We start from the raw sequence: 14,993 nt of genomic DNA, 5'->3' as shown, positions 1-14,993 counted from the left end.
CTTAGGCTACTGCGCAGGAAGGGCGATGGCAAGGGTGTGTTTCCCTCCTGTCCGGCTTGCCCAGGAGCGGTGTTAAGGTTCCCACCAGCATCCTCTGGTCCTTGCACCTCCTCCCCACCAGAAGTGGGGCTTTCCTCTTCCCTGGAAGAAGAACTGCTTCACAAGATTTTCGGAGGCTCCCTGTAACACAACTGCCCTTCTATTCCTCGCCTCTAAGCCGATGGCAGTTCCATGACACTCCTGTTTACACTTAAGGTGGCAGACAGTTTTGTCTACCTGGGTTCCATCATAACCAACAGCCTCTCCATCGATGCTGAGCTGTAAAAGCATATTGGCAATGCAATGGCTCATCTCTCCAAAAGCTGAAGAGACTACCAATACCAAGACGACGGTCTACCAGGCGCGCGTGCTTTATTGCAAGTGACTCATGGGCAACTTACAACCATCAGGAGCGACACCGCAACGCCTTCCACACGCACTGTGTCAGGAAGCTTTTGGGTATCACATGGCAGGGCAGAGTTTCAAACCAAGATGTGCTCTCCTAGCCCCACAATCCCAGCGTGGTCACACTTCTGTCTCAGCAATGTCTACGTTGGCTTTGTCATGTCCAGTGGAAGATGGCAGGATCTACAGGGAGCTGGCAGACCAACTCTGTGCTACAAAGATGTTTGCAAACGTTGACATGAAGGCCGGCGACATCGACTCTGCTGTGTGCGAACCCCTTGCAGACGACCGCAGTGCCTGGAGACAGGCAGCCAGTTTGTACACCCATAGCAGGGACCAGAGGAGGAAGGACTGCCGTCAGAAAAGGCATTGTGCATCTGCAGCAGCACAACCGGATGCCTTCATCTGCCCCATCTGCAACAAAACATGTCTCACCACCCTAGGGCTCTACAGCCACAGCAGGCGTTGCAACCTTCCAACAGTTTGGCCTCACCCACAAAGGTGAACTCCTCCATTGTCTCCTGAGACAGACGGATGCCAACAAAACCAAAAGTGTTCCTGTTTAAGATTCTGTCCAATCATTTGCTCCTAACACTTCAATCTAATCTCCCTCCACCACACATTTTCTGCCCTGCCTCAACATTCAGCTGGTATTTCAAGGCAGCTGGGAATGTTCAATCTGCAATTGAGTTTCCTCCCCCACGCCCAAATGTTTTTGTCCCTAAATGGCTTTGTTTTTTGTACTCCAGGCATAGCCAAACTTGGCCCTTCAGATGTTTTGGGACTACAATTCCCATCATCCCTAGCTAACAGGACCAGTGGTCAGGGATGATGGGAACTGTAGTCCCAAAACATCTGGAGGGCCAAGTTAGGCCATGCCTGTTGTACTCCTTCAAACCACAGATACCATCCTCTCATCTCTCAGCGACCCCATCTGGGCCACAAAACATTCGGCACTCACTACCTGTCTTTGCTATCGTAAGTAGCTATGTGACGCATTTAATAAAAAAAACAAGGTAAAGGGACCCCTGACCATTAGGTCCAGTCGTGGCCGACTCTGGGGTTGCGGCGCTCATCTCGCTTTATTGGCCAAGGGAGCCGGCGTACAGCTTCCGGGTCATGTGGCCAGCATGACTAAGCCGCTTCTGACAAACCAGAGCAGCGCATGGAAATGCCATTTACCTTCCCTCCGGAGTGGTACCTATTTATCTACTTGCACTTTGGCGTGCTTTCAAACTGCTAAGTGGGCAGGAGCTGGGACCGAGTAACGGGAGCTCACCCCGTCGCGGGGATTCGAACCGCCGACCTTCTGATCGGCAAGTCCTAGGCTCTGTGCTTTAACCCACAGCGCCACCCGCATCCCCCCAAAAAAAAAACAAAAATGAAAACCATTTATAATTATTTAACCATTTATAATTATTTATATATGCAATAAAAATCACATAAAAAATTAGAAGCACAGATCGCCCTCTAACTGTTAAAGAATATGCATTTCTTCATTGTCTGGAGAATCCTGGTGGCATCAAAAAGTTCTCTGCAAACGTTTGGAAGTTAGCACGGGAAGTCCCTGCTGAATCTCTGCTGGGAGAGTATTCCGCAAGACTGAGCTGATGGCACAAAAAGGTCAGTTTTGTGTTGATGTCAAACCAACCTGGGGGGGACCAACCAGAGAAGGTCTTGAAGATGATCTCAGTGATCAAGAGGGGATACAAAGGTTTGGGCAGTCCCTAAGGTACCCTGGACCTAAGTTGTTCTGGGCTTTGTAAATTAATACAAGGACCCGGAACGTGGCTCAGTAGCTGATGGGCAGCCATTGCAGATGTTTTAACAAGGCTGCCACATGTTGCCAGCCACGTGCCCACATCAGCATGTTGGCGAGTCTTAAAGAGATAGGTGCATGATAACAGGGAAAATTCGAGGTACAGAAAGAATGGAAAATCTTTAAAGTGTATCTGGAAAAACATTACAATAACAAATATCTCCTGGCAGAAATAGACTGATCCTTGTAAAACAACAAATATAATGTTTTTTGATATCTGACGAAAACAAAGAAAGCAATACAATAATTTGGAACTGTGTGTGGAAAAAATAGTAGAAATAGTAACACAATAAGTCTAATCGGAAGTCAAATGTGTTTATTTTGTTTTCTTTTCTTTTTCCTCCCCCCCCCCTTTTCTTCTTCCTCTTCTTTTTTTCTTTTTTGTGCTTCCTTTCTTGGTCTTTCTCTCTTTGATTTGTTAAGAAAGAGATCAAGAGATAAAAGTGTAATATGAAAACTTCAGTAAGTTAAAAGTGATGTTGTGCAATTTTTCTATTGCTATTTATATATTGTTAACATTGGCAAATTGTAATGAATTGATGTAGCAATTGCTGTGGTTTTTTCCTTTGTTATTGTTGAATTCTAAATAAAGCATTATTCTTTAAAAGAGAGAGAGAGAGAGAGAGAGAGAGGCGCATAAAACCAATTCTTCTGAAAGCATTCACGAAGTGCCCTCCTCTCCTTCCCCACCACTGCCACCCTGTCATTCCTTGCTCGCGGGCAATGGATGGGTGGGGTTGAGTTTTGGCACTCAGCACGTAGCCAGTGATGGAGGAGAATGCCAGCAGTGACACTCAGAATGAGGCACCCGGAAGGTCGGCAGGATGGCAAAGCCTTTCCTGAATGTCTCCACCGACTTCACGAGGAAGATAAATAAGGTTGATCAAGTCAAGAGGTTGAGAACTTTTTTCATGTACGCCACAACAGCAGCAAGAATACTCATCGCAAAGTATTGGAAGACACAAGATCTACCCACCCGGGAAGAATGGCAGATGAAGCTGATGGACTACATGGAAATGGCGGAAATGACTGGCAGAATCCGAGACCAGGGAGAAGAGTCGATGGAAGAAGATTGGAAAAAATTCAAAGTATATTTACAGAAACACTGCAAAATTAATGAATGTTAGAAGAATGCTGGAATGAAGTTATATGGTCGTAGCAGAAATGTTATAAAGAATTAAGCAAAAACTGATTGTTAATGGGTTAAAGTGGAAACTTTAAAGTTAGATTGTGTTAAGATAAATTATAGAACAAAAAATGGAGAAAGATGGAAAGGATTTGCTGAAATAGCTAACTGAACTAGAATACAAAAAAGGGAGGTGTGAGGAGGTCGATGAAACAAGTGAATGAAAGGTAAAGATATGGAAATATTGGATGTGTTTTTAAATGTTTTTGTTTTTCTTGTTGTTTTGATGTACTTTTTTGTTTTTCTTTTATTTTTGATGTATTGCTTGTTAAATTGTTTTTTTATTGCTTCTTTTTTCCTTCTTTTTCTGTAACTATAAACTTCTAATAAATATTATTTTTTTAAAAAAAGAAAGAGGTTGAGTGCAGGATGTGCAAGATTTGCCTTTGTTTGTTTTGGCTCTTGGATACTTCCTCTGCAACCTGCTTGTGGGCTTCCCAGAGGCATCTCCTTGGCCACTGCTGAGTTTGGACTATATGGGCCTTTGGTCCGACCCCACAGGGCAATTGCTATGTTCCCATGAGAACTGTTCGCCAACCACGCCTGGAAGGCCATTCTTGAGGTTCCACATCCCTGACACGTAGTATTGTGGAAGGAATGCGGATGGTACTATATCTTCCTATATGCCTAGAAATGGAAGGCAGTCATCACGCAGCCCCCATTGGAGGATATGTAGTGTCGCATCACAAACCTGGATTTGCATGAAGTCAAAGCACAACTCCCATTGGAGGATACATAGTGTTGCATCAGAATCTTGGATTTGCATGGGAAAATGGGGTTCGGAAGGTGAAAAGCGAGCTTAGCAGCTGCGTGGGGTGGGAAGGGAGTGGTGTGGGGTGCTGGTGAGCAGAGGAAACAGGAGCCCAGACCCTAGTGTGTGTGTGTATTTGTGTAGTACTTAGAATCATAGAAACATAAAGTTGGAAGGGACCCCAAGCGTCATCTAGTCCAACATGCTGCAATGCAAGAATCTCAACTAAATCATACATGACAGGTGCTCATTCAACCTCTGCTTTGAAACCTCAGAGGAAGGAGAGTCCACCAGCTCTTGTGAGAGTCTGTCCCACTGTTGAACAGCTCTTACTGTCAGAAAGTTCTTCCTGATGTTTTGTGGGGAATCTCCTTTCTTGCAACTCGAAGCCATGGGTTTGAGTCCTAGCCTCCAAAGCAGAAGGAAAGAAGCTTGTTCCCTCTTCCATGTGACAGCCCTTGAGATACAGTGGCACCTCGGGTTAAGTACTTAATTCATTCCCGAGGTCCGTACTTAACCTGAAACTGTTCTTAACCTGAAGTACCACTTTAGCTAATGGGGCCTCCTGATGCTGCTGCGCCACCGGAGCACGATTTCTGTTCTCATCCTGAAGCGAAGTTCTTAACCTGAAGCACTATTTCTGGGTTAGCGGAGTCTGTAACCTGAAGCGTATGTAACCTGAAGCATATGTAACCTGAGGTACCACTGTATTTGAAGATGGCTATCATATCTCCTCAGTCTCCTCTTTACCAGGCTAAACATGCCCAATTCCCTCAACCGTTGCTCATATGGCTGAGTTTCCAAACCCTCGATCATCTTGGTCGCCCTCCTCTGCACATATTCCAGCTTGTTAATATCCTCCTTAAATTGCAGTGCTCAGAAATGAACACAGTACTCCAAGGCAGAATGAAGCGGTATGCTTACGTCTTCACACAGCACACAAACTATGGACCAGTTGCATAGGAGGCAGTGACAGCCACCAGCGAAAAGATGGCTACTAGCCATAATGACTACGCCCAGGGTTGGAGGCAGTAAATGCTTCTGAATACCAGTTGCTGGAAACCAAGGGAGTGGGAAGAGTGCTCTTGTGTTTGGGTCCCACGTGCAGGTTTCCCACGGTCACCTGGTTGGCCAAAGAACAGGATGCTGGCGGTGGTAGACCTTTTGACCTGATAGAGCAGCCAGGCTGTTATTTCATTCCCATGCATAATCCAAATCTATGCAAACTATTAGTGAGAGCTGTAGTTAAGCCATCTATTAGCAATCCCCACACTCATCCTTGTCATTCCAAACACTGTTATCACCTGCGTGTTTATATCTCCCGGAGACAGCTATCTTCAAAAAGTGGCAGGATGGTTAGAACATACGACATCAAATGGAACATCCCCTGAAGGCTCTGCAATATGATCTATATCACTGAGGGCAAAAAACCCAAAACAGAAGCCAGCCCCAGGGATGTCGCATCAAATATGTAGGTAAAACAACAACCAACCTACGCACACATTTTAGAAACCATAAATCTGCAATCTTGATTGAAGTAGTGGAGCAACCAGTTGCTGGACGTTCCAGTTCTCAGAACCACAGCCTGTCAGTAATTGCTAAAGAGATGCTCAGAGATCCATCAATGTTTGCAAAGAGGGAGAACTGCTGGATGGACGCACTGGACACATTTGCACCACATGGCCTCAAGCAGAGCACCTGGAGGATACCAACAGCATTGCTTATCTTCAGTGAATGATGATGATGATGATGATATACCCCACTGATCTGGCTGGGTTTCCCCAGCCACTCTGGGCGGCTCCCAACAGAATATTAAAAACACGATGAAACATCAAACATTAAAAACTTCCCTAAACACTTGGCTGCCTTCAGATGTCTTCTAAAAGTCAGATAGTGGTTTATGTCCTTTGACATCTGAAGGGAGGGCGTTGCACAGGGCAGGCGCCACTACCGAAAAGGCCCTCTGCCAGGTTCCCTGTAACCTCACTTCTCGCAGTGAGGGAACCCCCAGAAGGCCCTCAGATCTGGACCTCAGTGTTTTGCCTGAACGATGGGGGTGGAGATGCTCCTTCAGCTCTTGTGAGTGGTCCATTCTCAATGCTGTTTACAGGCAGTCCTTGTTTTGCAATGGGGTTACGTTCCGGACCACCATGTACATCGGCCTGGCCCACGGGAAGTGTTCTGCCCCGGCCCCGTTCCGCCCTTTTAGTGACATTTTAGTGACATTTTCGGGCCACTTTTGAGTCTGGCGCCTTGCACACGTGCATGATTTCCCAATTCGGACACACGTGAATTGGGAGCTGCCTGTAACTGCCGCCTTGGTAGCAGCATAGTTTCTGAAATACAGTGGTGCCTCGCAAGACGAAAAGAATCCGTTCCGCGAGTCTCTTCGTCTAGCGGTTTTTTCATCTTGCGAAGCAACCCTATTAGCGGATTAGCGGATTAGCGCTATTAGTGGTTTAGCGGCTATTAGTGGCTATTAAAGGCTTAAGGGATTAGCGGATTAGCTGCTAAAAGGCTATTAGCAGCTTAGTGCCTTAGAAAAAGGGGGTGGGGAGCGGAAAAAAAACCCCAGGAATCGCAAGACATTTTCGTCTTGCGAAGCAAGCCCATAGAGAAATTCGTCCTGCGAAGCACCTCCAAAACGGAAAACCCTTTCGTCTAGCGGGTTTTCCATCTTGCGAGGCATTCGTCTTGCGGGGCACCACTGTATACTTGGAGTTGGGAGTGGATTTCATGCTCTTTATTCAGCTCATAGTGGTGAGGAGGAATGGAAGTTCCCCCAGAATGTCTGCTTTACATACATTATTTACACAATGGGCCCCACGTGATTGGCTAATTCCGGGATTCTCCTGTAGGCCAAACAGGTTGTGGATTCACTTCCACCTGGAGCTGGATTGGGTGGCTCCTGTGGACCAATCAGACTGCTGCATTCTGAATCCTATTGTTTTAGGACCAATCAGACTGCTGCATTCTGAATCCTATTGTTCTAGGACCAATCAGACTGCTGCATTTTGGATCCTATTCAGCTCAGTACCTAACAGTTTCTGTTTTGTCAGAGCACTTCACGGTGCTGAAAGCTGAAATGCTGATGCCGAAAGCCATATAAATCATAGAACTGTAGAGTCGGAAAGGATCCCAGGGGTCATTGTGTCTGACCCGCTGCTGCAACGCAGGAATCACAGCTAAAGAATCCCTGACAGACAGCCATCCAAACTCTGTTTAGAAACCTCCAGTGATGGAGAGCCCACTACCGTCCCAGGTCATCCGCTCCACTGTTGAGGGGCTCTTACTGCCAAGAAGTTCTTTCCAATGTTCACTCTGAATTTCATTTATTGTAATTTGAACCGCCCTGTCCTCTGGAGCTGCAGTATACGAGCTTGCTCCATCTTCCATGTGACAGTCCTTCAGATCCAGGAAAATGGCGATCGTGCCTGAAGTGCCGTTTGATGCTTTAAAAACCATCTATCTGTTGGTATCAAAATAATTCAGCAAGTGTAAACACAGGTTATAGGTCCTGGGTTACCTAGCTGTGCCAGGGATGATGGGAGTTGGAGTCTAACAATATCTGGATGATACCACTTTGGTTTTCCCTTGCTGTAGGCTGACACTTTGTTAGGAAGCTGATTGCTTACATGGCTCCGGAGACTCGCCATTGATCAAAAGGGCGAAGACATGTGGAAGGGAAAGCGGGGCTTCTAGCATGACCCAGGAAAGCTGACTCCGGAAAGCTGGAAAACCATTTATTGCAAAATAATAATAAATTATTATTTATACCCCGCCCTTCTGGCTGGGTTTCCCCAGCCACTCTGGGTGGCTTCCAACAAAACACTAAAATACAATAACCTATTAAACATTAAAAGCTTCCCTAAACAGGGCTGCCGTCAGATGTCTTCTAAAGGTTTGGTAGTTATTTTTGTCTTTGACATCTGGTGGGAGGGCGTTCCACAGGGCAGGTGCTACTACCAAGAAGGCCCTCTGCCTGGCTCCCTGTAACTTGGCTTCTCGCAGCGAGGGAACCGCCAGAAGGCCCTCAGCACTGGACCTCAGTGAAACTGTTTATTGAAGCTCTACACTTCCAAGGGCTCTCCGCCCCTTTTTCTTCTCCTTTTTTCTTACTTCACTTTTGTGCCCTGCCTTATTTTAAAGACTCAGGGAGTACAGCTCCCTTGTGAGCTAGGATTGATGGCTGCTCTAGACCTATGTTCACACCACACTTAAAAAACATATGGCTCCTGCAAAGATCCCAGGAACTAGGGTTTGTGAAGTGCACTGGGAATTGTAACTCTCTAATTACAGCCCCCAGGATCCTTTGGAGGGAGGAGTCATGTGTTTAAAATGCATTGTGTTATGTACTGAAGTTCTCACCCTGGGCCAGCAGGGGGATACTGTAGATAGTTTTGTATGCAAATGAAGAATCAAAAAGTGATGTTCAGTGATTGGATAGTTTTAGAATGTTGCAACAGTTACAATTGTTCTGTAGCTCTATATAAGCAGGCTGACTGAGCTCCTCAGCCAGTTCTGTTCCAGCTTACAAAATAAAGAGCTGCTTTGGAGAAATCGCTGTGTCGTCTGCTATGTCAACCCACAACTTAACACATTGTGTGTACACCTCCAAAACATCAGGAGGCCACCAAAGAGGAAAATGGTTGCACTAAACCATGGTTTAGCATAACATCCAAATACAGGCAGACAGTTAAACTGTGGTTGGGAGCCTGTCTCTCTCTGGACATTGCTGAACTACAACTCCCACCAGCCCCAGCCAGCCTGACCAATGGCCAGGGAAGGTGGGATTTGTAGTTCTGTAAGACCTGGCGAGCCGTAGGCTAGCAAATATACTGCAAGCCACTTTGAAAACTCTGGTTAGTAGACAGGGTATCCATATTCTTAAATTTATTGGTTGCTAATTCACCGAGGTGCCTCAAAGCGACTTAACAACATGTAAGCAAACACGTGCACTAAAACCGATATAAAAGGAAAAAAACAAAGAAAAATCTAAAAGACAATCTTATTTTTAAAAGGCAGAAAATTATGCGTGGGAGAAGTGCAAAGAACTGTATGCTAGTCAAAACTGCAGGCAGAAAAAGTACTTGTTAGGATAAGTTTGTATTAATGGCTGTAGAATTTTTAGGAGGATTTAGAGAGAGAGAGAAACACACATTGGTGCAGACCTGAATTTAAGGTTGGAAAAATGAGAAATAGAGGGAAGCGAAATCGACAGACCCTTCCATCCCTATCTGGATGTAACTTCTATTTGTTGATGAGAGCATGTTTCAACTCCAGCTTTCCAATAATGAATCATAGAATCATAGAGTTGGAAGAGACCACAAGGGCCATCGAGTCCAACCCCCTGCCAAGCAGGAAACACCATCAGAGCACTCCTGACATATGGTTGTCAAGCCTCTGCTTAAAGACCTCCAAAGAAGGAGACTCCACCACACTCCTTGGCAGCAAATTCCACTGTCGAACAGCTCTTACTGTCAGGAAGTTCTTCCTGATGTTTAGGTGGAATCTTCTTTCTTGTAATGAGAATAAGGTCTTCTGCTCTTGTATCTGGGGTATCTCCAGGTGACCAGAAAATGTCCTCATTTGCTTGAGCAAAGGCTTACGCAGTAGTTAGACTGTGCCTGCTGAGCATCCATTCTGATTTCTTTACAGGGTGGATATGTAACAGTGAGCATTCAACTTGCATTCATCTTGATTTGCTTGCGGGGCCGTTACGCCTTAATCGTATCTTCATCCCACACTTTTCATTATGTCTCCCCAACACTTTCCCAGCAGCAAAGAGTCAAGGCTTTTAGTATTTGTTTTGTAAAATCTGGATTGGTTGTACGTAGGCGAATTAGCGCTTTAATCCCCTTTAATTGGGCAACCAAAATTTCTGGGATGGGCCCAAATCCTTCCTGAAAAATGGCGAAATTCTGGAGACACTCCCGTTCTCAATCTTGACTGGCAGATCGTTCCTGCAGTATGTCAGGGAGTGGCCGTAGCTCAGTGGTTAGAGCACCTGCCTTGCACACAAAAGGTCGCAGGGTCAATCCCTGGAATCTCCAGGTAGGGCTGCCCGAAACCCTGGAGACCTGCTGCCAGTCCGTGTAGACAATACTTAGCTAGATGGACCAAGCGGCTGACTCCGTATCAGGCAGCTTCTTGTGCCAACAAATGTTGTTTTCCAGCTCCTGTCATCGCCCCTGGGCAGGCCCTTATTACCGTAGTTTTAAAACTACTGCACTGCAGTTCATATCCAGGCCCCATTCAAAGTGCTCACATTTTTGTTTAACACCCTACATGACTTAGGCTCCAAATATCTGAGCGACTTCCTCTGTCCTGACAGGCCCTCTGGGTGCTAAGAACAGAAGAGGGGCCCCTCTTGTTCTACCTCTCTGAGAAATCTGGGTGCTGGTTGTTAAGTTGTGGGTGAACATATCAGACGACACAGCAATTCTTCAAACAGCTCTTGTTTATTCACAGGCTAGAACAGAACTGAACTGAAGGGTTCATCCAGCCTGCTTATATAGAGCTCCACTACAACGCAACAGTAACAACTTTCTGTAACTATCCAATCACTGAACGTCACTTTCAATTCCTTATTTGCATATGTAGACCTGAGTGAAAACTATCTACAGTATCCCCCTGCTGGCCCAGGGTGAGAACTTCAGTACATAACACTTGTGGTCTAGAAGAGGGCCTTCTCTGCGCCAGCCCCTACGTCGTGGAATTCCTTCCCTGTCTGGCACCTACCCTGTACAGCTTTCAGCCAGTGCTAAAGACAACCTCTTTACCCTCGCTTTTGACACCTGAAAGGTGTGTCTTCAGGGTCCACCCAGTTTTTAATTGTTGGAGCCTGCTCTGGGACCTGCTGGTGGAGGGCAGGAAATAAATTTAATGATAATAATGCTGACTGGGGATGATGGGAGTAGGAGTCTAACAACCTCTGCAGGGCCCCACATTGTCCATTTCTAAGAGAAGGCACCCCCCTAAACACCCCCAAAGGGGAAATGGGCAGCCTGTATTACACAGATATTAGGGTTGCCATATTTCAAAAAGTAAAAACCAGAACGCCTTGAAAGTTGTTGTTGAGCTTTTTTTTTAAGGAAGGCCCCAAAATTCTTCAGCCTTTTGAAGGAAAACTCGAAAATTGTTCAGCTTTTTTTAGACAAACCCCCAGGCTGCTGAGCTTTTTTTTAAAGCCCTCCCAACAATATCAGAGCAGCCTCAGCATACAGTGGTACCTCGGGGTACATACGCTTCAGGTTACATACGCTTCAGGTTACAGAAATATTACCTCGGGTTAAGAACTTTGCTTCAGGATGAGAACAGAAATCGTGCTCTGGCTGCATGGCGGCAGCAGGAGGCCCCATTAGCTAAAGCGGTGCTTCAGGTTAAGAACAGTTTCAGGTTAAGTACGGACCTCCGGAACGAATTAGGTACCTAACCTGAGGTACCACTGTATTTGGTAGCTTCAGGCAACAAGGCATTTTTCTGCATCTTACTCTCTTGGGGAGGGTATGGGATATTAGGGGAGGGGTGCAACTATCCTTCTGGGATCGTTTGTCTGTCTTTGGTCCCTACCCTGCAGTCAGCTCTCACCTGTGGCTCCCACAAGCTGTCAGCATGGGACAGTGGCCACATCCTGGGAATGGCTTCAACTGGCCAGCTAAACCAAGTGAAGGTACCTGGCGACTTTGGGATTTCCCTTGCATGAGAAGACAGGCTCTGGCGGATTGAGCCGGCGAGACCAATAGTGGGTCCAATGGTCAAGAAGGTGGTTTCTCTATGTGCTGTAGAGGGAAGTGGGGGGGAAATGGAGCTGATCAACCTGGGAAGGTAGCCCATCTAGGAGAAGGAAAACTCTCATCCTAAACCACTGCTGCCTTGCAGGATATCTTTGGGAGAAGAGTTTGGATTTGATATCCCGCTTTATCACTACCCGAAGGAGTCTCAAAGCGGTTAACATTCTCCTTTCCCTTCCTCCCCCACAAGAAACACTCTGTGAGGTGAGTGGGGCTGAGAGACTTCAGAGAAGCGTGACTAGCCCAAGGTCACCCAGCAGCTGCATGTGGAGGAGCGGGGAAGCGAACCCGGTTCCCCAGATTACGAGTCTTCCGCTCTTAACCACTACACCACACTGGCAACCAAGATGTATTTGGCTAAGTCCCTAAGATGGTTGGATGGTGCTTTGTAGGCCTCCTTCTGGCAATGCCTGCAGCCCAGCTGGTGCCAAATGTATTGCTCTGCTTTTGTTTGGACCACATCAGTGAGGTTGAGAGGGTGGTCTTGTCATCTGGGCAGCCCAGGACCTCCAAACACATTGCCCAGGTTTACACCCTGGGAAGGTCACTTTGGTGCTGCTGATACAGTGTTTTGACTTCACCCCTGGAGGCACACTCCATTGTCTCTCGAGACAGACGGATATGCCAGCGATTCTCCTCGGGAAGGAAATTGCCTTTTAATCATTAATCCCCACCCCCATTTTGACCTTGTTCCATACAAGCAAACAAAGCAAAAGGTATCCATTCACTTGGATGGAATGAAGAAGAATAGGCCCGCAATGGGACAGTTGGGAGACTGTATCCACACCTACACACTTTTAAAAAGCAAACAAACCAATAAAGCTGGAGCACCTGTACTTAGCTACCCATTCACTTGAGAACTTGGAAGGAAGCCGAAGGAAAGAGCTTGCAATGGGGACCTGGGACATGGTTTCCACACATGCACACTTTTTAAAAAAGAGAAAAACACAACACTAGAGCCCTTGGATATCAGCCACCCATTCACTTGTATGGAATTAGCACTTGGACGGAATGAGGAGAAAAGGGCTTGCAACTGGACACTGGGAGGGTTGTGGCCCCTCATACATTTAAAACAACAATTTAGGAATGCCCTCTGGACTACAGACGCCCTAGGCAATAGGCTTGTACTGCCTGAGTTTGTCTGGCTTCGTATTATTATTATTATTATTATTATTAATCAACCTTTATTACGGTTCAGAGACCCAACAAATCATTACAAAGCAATACACAATTCATACAGCCTACCTCCAGGTTAAACAAGCATTTTGTTCAGAATATAGGGATCATTGGTTCTTGCAACCACCGATAAAAACTTTGCCACTGCTAATGTTCTAGCGTTTGTCTGGTCTTCCAACAGAAACCTGACATAGTGAGCCTCTGGTTTTCCGGGGAAAGGTACCGGCAAGGGTAATATTAGTTCAGCCCTGGCTTGCTCATATTTTGCACAGTGCCACAAAATATGTTTTATGGAATATATGTTTTATTATTATTATTATTTCTCTGAAATATGAAAAAAAATGCTCACTTACCTTCAACTCTGATTCCTTCCTGAGATTCCAGAAAGCCCTCCACACACAGAACAGTTTCCCGCAGAAGAAAATGTCAAAATCCCAGCTTCTTCTCTGCTTTGGCGAATTGCATCCATCCCGAGACACAAACCAACCGCACGACTTGGATCCTTTCTTTGGGATGAGGAGCGAATGCCGTTCCTGTAATGTACTGTGATTTATTTGCATGCGGGAGAAAACAAGTCAGCAGAGGTGTTGAAACCATTTTTTTTGCAAGACGGGTTTGCCTAATAACACACTGTCATTATTGGTGAGATTAAAATACCAGCTTGGTGACTGGAACCAGAGGAGCAGAGCTGGATAGACAAAGGGCTGAGTGGAGAAAGAAGCTGGCCTGGGTAGGAAGCTGGCAGAATGATGGACTCCAGGACGTGACGGCCCTGCTGATCTGGTCCAGCAGTCGGAAGGATGCCACAAGCTTCACCGACTTGGGTGGATTTAAAAGAGGACCAGTCAAATTGATGGAGGATGCGACTCAGTGGCTACTGTGAGAGCGAGATGCTGGACCAGATGGGCCCTTGGCTTAATCCAGCAGGGTTCTTTTGATACCTGTATTGTAGGGGGTTGGGCTAGATGACCCTTGGTGTCCCTTCCAACTCAATGGTATTATCTGTAAAGGTAAAGGGATCCCTGACCATTAGATCCAGTCGTGGCCAACTCTGGGGTTGCAGCGCTCATCTTGCTTTACTGGCCGGCGTACAGCTTCCGGGTCATGTGGCCAGCATGACTAAGCCGCTTCTGGCGAACCAGAGCAGCGCACACAAATGCTGTTTACCTTCCCTCCAGAGTGGTACCTATTTATCTACTTGCACTTTGACGTGCTTTCGAACTGCTAGGTGGGCAGGAGCAGGGACCGAGCAACGGGAGCTCACCCCCTTGCCGGGATTCAAACCGCTGACGTTCTGATCGGCAAGTCCTAGGCTCTGTGGTTTAACCCACAGCGCCACCCGCGTCCCAGTATTATCTGTAGTTGAAACAAAAACACACACAGAGAGAAGAGAACCAAGCGCAATAAACTGACTGAAGAGTCCAGGGCAGTTGCAACCCTTCGGTGTTGTAAATTCGGGTGTATATTTTATACACAGTACCGTCAACGTTGCAAGAATAGTAATCCAGTTTCTTTCTCTCTCCGGAACAAAAAAATGATAAAATTCCTTAATTATATGTTATGATTTAGACAGGGCTTTTAATCCTCAATTTCATCTTCCTAATTGCTTGCCATTTGGAAGTTCCTTTCATCTCACAGAAACCTAACGAAGCACCTTTTAAAATTGTCCGTGGTCATTTTGTCTTAGCCCTCTCCTATAAGTATTGTTATAGGCCACCCAAATCTCTGCTGAAGGTTGCGAGATTCCAGAGGTCTTGGCACTTAACCAGAGTTTGTTTTTCCTTTGGAAAAACAAGGCATGGCAGAGACTGTAGTGTCTTTAAG

The 14,993-nt window shown here is 46.2% G+C and overlaps 1 protein-coding gene across 1 annotated transcript in view; it reads right to left on the bottom strand.

Moving 5' to 3' along the window:
- SCNN1D (sodium channel epithelial 1 subunit delta) overlaps positions 1-13,676 on the bottom strand; it is a 65,994-nt gene extending 52,318 nt beyond the window's left edge. The window contains exon 1 of the mRNA XM_083453980.1: positions 13,523-13,676. The gene's annotated coding sequence lies outside the window, so the exon portion shown is untranslated. The remainder of the gene's footprint in view (positions 1-13,522) is intronic.
- Between the last annotated feature and the right edge of the window lie 1,317 nt (positions 13,677-14,993).

This window comes from Podarcis tiliguerta (assembly GCF_965153285.1).
Source record: "Podarcis tiliguerta genome assembly, chromosome: 8".
Lineage (NCBI taxonomy): Eukaryota > Metazoa > Chordata > Lepidosauria > Squamata > Lacertidae > Podarcis > Podarcis tiliguerta.
Note: the sequence above shows the minus strand (reverse complement) of the source record. Positions and strands in the feature narration are given on the sequence as shown.